Below are 6,612 nucleotides of genomic sequence, written 5' to 3'. Positions count from 1 at the left end.
TCTTTAATTTCCTGATCGTGATTGAAATATACCTTATTATCTAAATTAGTACTGTGATTAAATTGTAATAGGTTTGGACCGTTAACACGTTGTCCGTTCCACAGATGTTCTCCATCAATAATTATGTTTCCGTGATTTAACACTATAAGTGGTCTATTATTTTCTTGAATAACATTACTTTTTGCCTTATTATTTTCAAGCAATGGGATGGTACAGTTGTCGGAAGACTCCTGTTTACAAATATTTAATCCCAGATAATTTTTACATTTGGAAGTTCTTTTGAAATTCGCTTCACATCTTGCAACTTGAGAGTCCAATCGGACTTTACCGTGTTTGTATGCTAAAGGTATTAAGTTATATAATTTACAGCGGTTATTTATTACAGGATATTTGTATATTGTAATTATAGCATCTTTGTACATGCATATATGAATATCAGAATATTCTAAAATATTAATTATGGGTATGTTAAAATCTTCTATGGAGGCAATTTCTTGAATGTCTTTGAGGTTTAGAGTACCAGAATAAAAGTTTCCTGTTTTAGCAAAATTAATGGTATTCGTGATTTTTTCTAATTCCTTGTAAACTTCTGTAATAATTAGTTCTTCAGTAATTGACTTTGGGTCTAGTGTTTCTAGTATTTTTTCAAATTGACTGTTAATCTTCCGTTGTTGATTATTGTTTTCTATCAACTGATTGAGTCCTGTCTTGATCTCTATACGGTCGTCATGGTCAGGAGTACCGGTGACAAACTTGAGAATAGAACCTAAGCGTTTGAGTCTACGATTAGAAGGTATAAGCTGTGTCTTAAGTGCCTCTATTTTATTAATAAGAATTATTTCTTCTTTGTTTTTTTCTGCAACGTATTTGGATTTCATGATATTCTCGTATGGACCTAGGATAATTGACAAGTTTGCTACGTGGTACAGATAAGACGTATTTTCAAATAGGTAGACTGGATCGGTCTCTGTTAAAACATACTTCTTGAATTTAAGATCTGTGATTAGATCAGAATGGGATACAACAAATAATAAAAATAGATTAATTAATACCGTCTCGAATCGCATTGTGTGGCTTGTTTGCGGATGCTGTCTTTATGAATAATTTTCCCTCTCGTTGTAAGGATCGTGTCCCCGCGATCTTCCTTAACTTTGTGCTGATTATATCGTTTAGCAATTTTATTCCTACGATCTGTTTCGGAATATATGATATCTCCTGGTTTATACGGGATGTTTCTTCGTCCTTTGTTGTGGTATAGCAATAGCTTCTCCTGAATGTTCTGAAGGATTTCTTTAATCTCGGGATACTTTTCGCGATTAAAGAAAATTACTTCAGGTTTGAGTCCTGTAGACGAGTGAATTGTAGAATTATATTGTCGGGTGGCGTTAAAAAGTTCTTCACCTGGAGTCGTATTATTTTCACTAGCTAAACTCGTACTGATTTCAATCAACGTACTGTGCAACCGTTCTACTTGAGCGTTAGTTGCCGAGTGATTTAATGGTGTGGCAGTATGTTGTATATGTAGTCGAGTATAAACGGCCTTTGCTATGTTGCTGATAAATACATTTTCGTTATCAGTCATTAGATGTTTTGCATTTGGATACACTTGTGTAAGTATTTCTTCAATATGTTCATGACAGTTTGCTTTAGTATGAAATTTTCGGAGATATCCCTGCAAAAAGCGTTGCTCCTATAACACAAAATCAGTGGTATAAAGATAGATAGAAAAATCTACTTTTTATCTAGACCAATGTGACTAGATGGTGGCATGTAGTTTTGCATTGCCGAATGACGACTAAATACTCGTCTATTCACTTGTTATGTTAATGAGCACAAAAAAGAAAAAAGGCTGCAAGTGAACACGTGTCGTTTTGAATTGTGAGTGTTGAACAAAAATTTATAAAAATGTAAGTGTAATTGCTATAATTTATATAATTAAATTAAAATAATCAATAAAAAATTAGTTATTCTAAAAGACACATGAGCAGATTAGTGAAAAGGAAGTGTTGAATATGTTTTAAGTGGTAGCGAAAATCCAAATGACGCGGTAGAAGAGCGTCATGACGCCATTCTTGAAAACACAATTGAAGACAGTTTTAATTGTGAAATTCATGACGAAATTCCGAAAGCAAGAACATTCCTTGAAAAAATTAGGAAATGGCAATTAGATGCAAGGTTATCTTATAAAAATGTGCTTGCACTTTTGAAAATTTTAAATGAAAGTGGATTAGATGTTTCGTTAAGTCCGTCTACTTTGATGCAAGTAAACTTGGAAAAAATATCAACAAAAGATGTATCTCCTGGTGATTTAATATATTTTGGTTTACAAAACCAAATACAAAAAATTGAAGGAATTTCGAGTTTACTTCAAATCATAGTGGACATAAATATTGACAGATTACCTCTATTCAAATCTTCACAAAAACAATTATGGCCAATTTTAGTGAAAGTGGTTAGCTGTAATAAATCTGTTGTATTTCCTGTTGCAATCTACGAAGGAAAAACTAAACCTGATGATATTTGTGTACATTTGGAGAGTTTTGTTGCAGAATTGGAAATTTTATTAAATAATGGAGTTGCCATCAATGGCAAATTTATTCCACTGAATGTACGAGTTGTGATATGTGATGCACCAGCAAAATCTTTTGTTTGTGGTATTGCTCATCATTCATCAGCTCATGGCTGCTCCAAATGTACACAAATAGCCAAAACATAAAAAAAAATTTGCGTATTCCACTCAAATTACAAATGCTGATTTTGCTGCAAGAAAATATAAAGATCATCATTTGAATAAGTTTATTTCTTCAAAATCACCTTTGGAAAAAATAAATTTAAATATGATCAGTAAAGTGCCATTGGATCCAATACATTTGATTGACATGGGTGTTACCAAGAAAATGTTGATTGCCTTATTGAAAAAAAAATCAAAGTACAAAATGAGCAAAAGTAGCCAAGAACAAATGTCATTCCAATTTGAGTTGATAAGGAAATATATTCCAAAAGAGTTTGTTAGATTGCCAAGGAGTTTCAAAGAAATTCACCATTGGAAAGCAATAGAGTTTCGACAATTTCTGCTTTACACTGGAATCTTATTGTTAAAAGACCACGTGTACGAAGATTTTTATTATGAATTTCTGCTTCTTCATTGCGCGTGTAGACTTCTTTCTTGTGCATCTAATTATTTACGAAATTTGAGTACAGCCAGAGCTATGTTACAATTGTTTATTGACAATTTTGCAGTTATATTTGGCCGGGAGTCTGAATCGTACAACGTCCATGGTTTACTCCATATTTGCGACTGTGTTGAAGAATTCGGTTGTCTTTACACATTTTCAGCATATGATTTTGAAAATCATTTGCAATTAATTTAAAAAAATGTCAGGAAGCCGACATAAATTCTTCAACAATTGGCAAATATAAATGAAATTTCGGAATTTTTTTTCAATGAAAGCAAAATAGAAATTAAAGAAAAAAATAATTTAATTACAAGTTATAGGATGAAACATTTTTATTTAAGTTCAAAGGCACCAGATAATTTCGGCGTTATTTTGCCAGATATACGCATTTCAATTAAAAAATTAAAAAGTGAAATGCAGGAGAAATAATATTGGAAGCAGTCCGGTTTAAAAATGTCCATCCGTTAGCTCCATTCACTTCATTAGCTCTAGGAATAGCACTTTCGGATTCATTATCTGAAGAAATTGAAGAATTTAAAGCAGATGATGTAGCATATAAATTGATGTTGCTTCCTTCTTCACAAAATTTTCTACTATTGCCTTTATTAAATAGCTGCACTTTTTAATAGATAACAAAAACCAAAACGAATATAAAAAAAATATGATATAAAAAATATAATATAAAAAAAACCAAATATTTATATGAAAATGACTCAGCAACAACCAAATCAGATAAGACAATTTGACTTCAAAGAGAATGAAATAATATTTTGTGAGTATATTTTGTTTCTAACTTTTCATAACGGATTAATAATTTTTAAAATAATTCTATAGATGATTCGCAAATTCATTCCGAAAACAACTATAGCGGCAGCAGCAATAACAACAACTATCTCAAAACCAATAATAATACCAACTCCCCAACAGCAATAGCAATAACAAAACTTGTGTAAGGTGCAAATCTTTGGAGGCTAAAATTGACGATTTGAACACCAAATTTGGCAAAATGCTAGGTATTTTTTAAATAAAATTTTGATGCAAATAATTTTAAAAATGATTAAACATCACAGGTGAACATCAATGAGTATGTAAGTTTAATGATTGAATTATTGTAAATTCCACTAATAATTTTGAATGAACATTTCAGAATAACGCAATAAAACAATTATTAAAGGGGGATCCTGAAAAGCACTTTGAGGAAATTATCTCCAGATCTATGTGCAACGAAGTCAATGTAGGCGGCGTCCATGGCAAGATTTGCCTCAAAAAATATGCTTCGTTGTATGATGCGATTATAAGTACGTATATAAAATAAATTTTGTTTAAATATATTCTTCAATTTCTTTTAATTTTAATAACAGGTGGATTGTCGGCGACGTCAGAAAAGCCCGATAAACAACTATCGAAATGCCTCCACATTGTTAAAAAATAGGCTGTATAGATTGACCACAGTTAATAAACTAAAAATCGGAAATAACTAATATAATTAATAAAAACAGATTTTAATCAAAAATATAAAAAACCCAAAATAAAAAACCAGCAATTTTCATTTTTAGAAAAATATATATTGCAGACCAAAGTAGATAGGTATTATGCAGTCCGATTGGTCTATGCATAAGACAGTCAAATGCATAGACCAATCGGACTGCATAATACCTATCTACTTTGGTCTGCAATATATATAGACCAGAATAGGCACTATTTGTACAGTCTACTTGGTCTACATAGCATCTGACTGTATTATGCATAGACCAAACCGTCTATCTTTGGTCTGGACTGTCGACAGCATAAATGGTAGAATGGTAGACCAAGACTAGGACATGCTCCGTGTAAATTGGTCCTATGATTTTACATGAGATTGGTCTAGACTTGGTCCGGTAGTAAGTCAACGAAAGACTGTGTTTTATACAGTCTAAGACTGGGCTCACTTTTTGCAGGGAGTCTATCGCTTCTTTCTTGCACATTTCTCTGATGTTAGGCCAAAAGTAGTTAAGCAATATTTCTTGCACATTGTTTTTACAATTTCGGTGTGCAAGTCTGTGTGTTTTTTCTGCTAACTCTAATTGTTCGTTTTGGTTAGTAATGTTAATTAGCAAGTTTGGTGCTATTACAAAGGTACAATTGGGAAAGTGGGAAAGAATATCATCCTTAAAGTGGAATATTAGCTCTTCATGTATTCTTAGTGCGTTAGTTACATTGGGTTTAGCTACTTGTTGTAGTTTTGTTAAAAAATCTTGCTTATTTTTGTAATCAAATGTGTGACGCGTCCTACCTGGAAAGTTTTGGAGTCAATTGCCTCGTTTGTGGGATCTAGAATAGATATTATTTGATTTTTGAATGAGTTCAAAGGTTTTTTCACCCTCTTTATTTCGTCAGTTGGAGAGCTCTGTGCTGAATGTTGAGAACAATCTGTTGTATTGTTGATTTGTTGACAGGAGAGTGCGTCAGCTATTACATTTTGGTGACCAGGTTTGTAGACAAGTTTGGGACTAAATTTCTCAATAAATTTCTTCCACCTTTTTAATGTGGTATTCGGGTTTTTTCCGAAATAGAATGAATGAGTGATTGGTGGTCAGTATAAATGGTTAAATCAGTGATGCCGTATAAAAAATTGCGGAGCTTCTGTAGCGCCCACACGATTGCAAGAAGTTCTTTTTCATTTGTGCTGTAATTTTTTCAGTGTCGGTTAACGTTCGAGAAATAAAAGCAATAGGTTGGCGAAATTGAGAGAAAACTGCTCCAATTGCTTGGTTACTGGCATCGGTAGTTAGTTCACATGGTTTGGTAAAGTCAGGCTGATAAAGTTCTACCTGTTCTTGCAGAGCATCTTTTATTTTTTCTATGGCAGTAATTGCCGCTTCATCGAGCTTTACTTCTACTCGTGCACTTTGATTTTTTTAAATCAGTTCTGAATCACCTCGTAGGTTAGTGGTTTAGTAATTTGTGCGAAGTTTTTTACAAATTTCCTATAGTAGCAAGCCAAACCTAAAAATGATCTGAGTTCTTTTAAGGTTTTTGGCATTGGATACTCTTTTATAGCTTGAATTTTCTTGGATCAATCGTTACTCTGTTATGTTTAATTATGTGAGCAAGGTACTCAACCTCCAACCTGTAGTTGGAAAAAATGCGACTTTTCGTCCGAAATTTTCATATTAGCATCATGCAGTGCATTGACTATAGTTCGAATATGTTCTATGTGTTCTTCAGGCGTAAAAGAAAATATTAAAACATCGTCTATATAAACGTAAGCAAATGTACCAATATATTGCCGCAAAATGTCGTCTATGCATCGTTGAAAGATTGAGGGTGCGTTCTTAAGTCCAAACGGCATCCTAACAAACTCATACTTTGCGCCATTCACTGCAAATGCGGTTTTTTCGCGATCGGATTCCTTTATTAAAATTTGATGGAATCCTGATTCTAAATCGATGGTCGA

The 6,612-nt window shown here is 32.8% G+C and overlaps 1 long non-coding RNA gene across 2 annotated transcripts; it reads left to right on the top strand.

Annotated features, from left to right (window-relative positions):
* Nucleotides 1-1,694: 1,694 nt before the first annotated feature.
* Nucleotides 1,695-4,697, top strand: LOC120781683. 2 transcript variants are annotated; one of them, XR_005706131.1, is made up of 6 exons: nt 1,696-1,907; nt 3,806-3,948; nt 4,011-4,189; nt 4,247-4,264; nt 4,324-4,474; nt 4,538-4,697. It is a non-coding gene; the product is annotated as an uncharacterized LOC120781683 (long non-coding RNA). The 2 variants fall into 2 exon arrangements; XR_005706130.1 differs by having other exon boundaries at nt 1,695-1,907; nt 4,011-4,264.
* Nucleotides 4,698-6,612: the final 1,915 nt, after the last annotated feature.

The sequence above is a fragment of the Bactrocera tryoni genome, unplaced genomic scaffold (assembly GCF_016617805.1).
Source record: "Bactrocera tryoni isolate S06 unplaced genomic scaffold, CSIRO_BtryS06_freeze2 scaffold_7, whole genome shotgun sequence".
NCBI classification, from domain to species: Eukaryota; Metazoa; Arthropoda; class Insecta; order Diptera; family Tephritidae; genus Bactrocera; species Bactrocera tryoni.
Note: the sequence above shows the minus strand (reverse complement) of the source record. Positions and strands in the feature narration are given on the sequence as shown.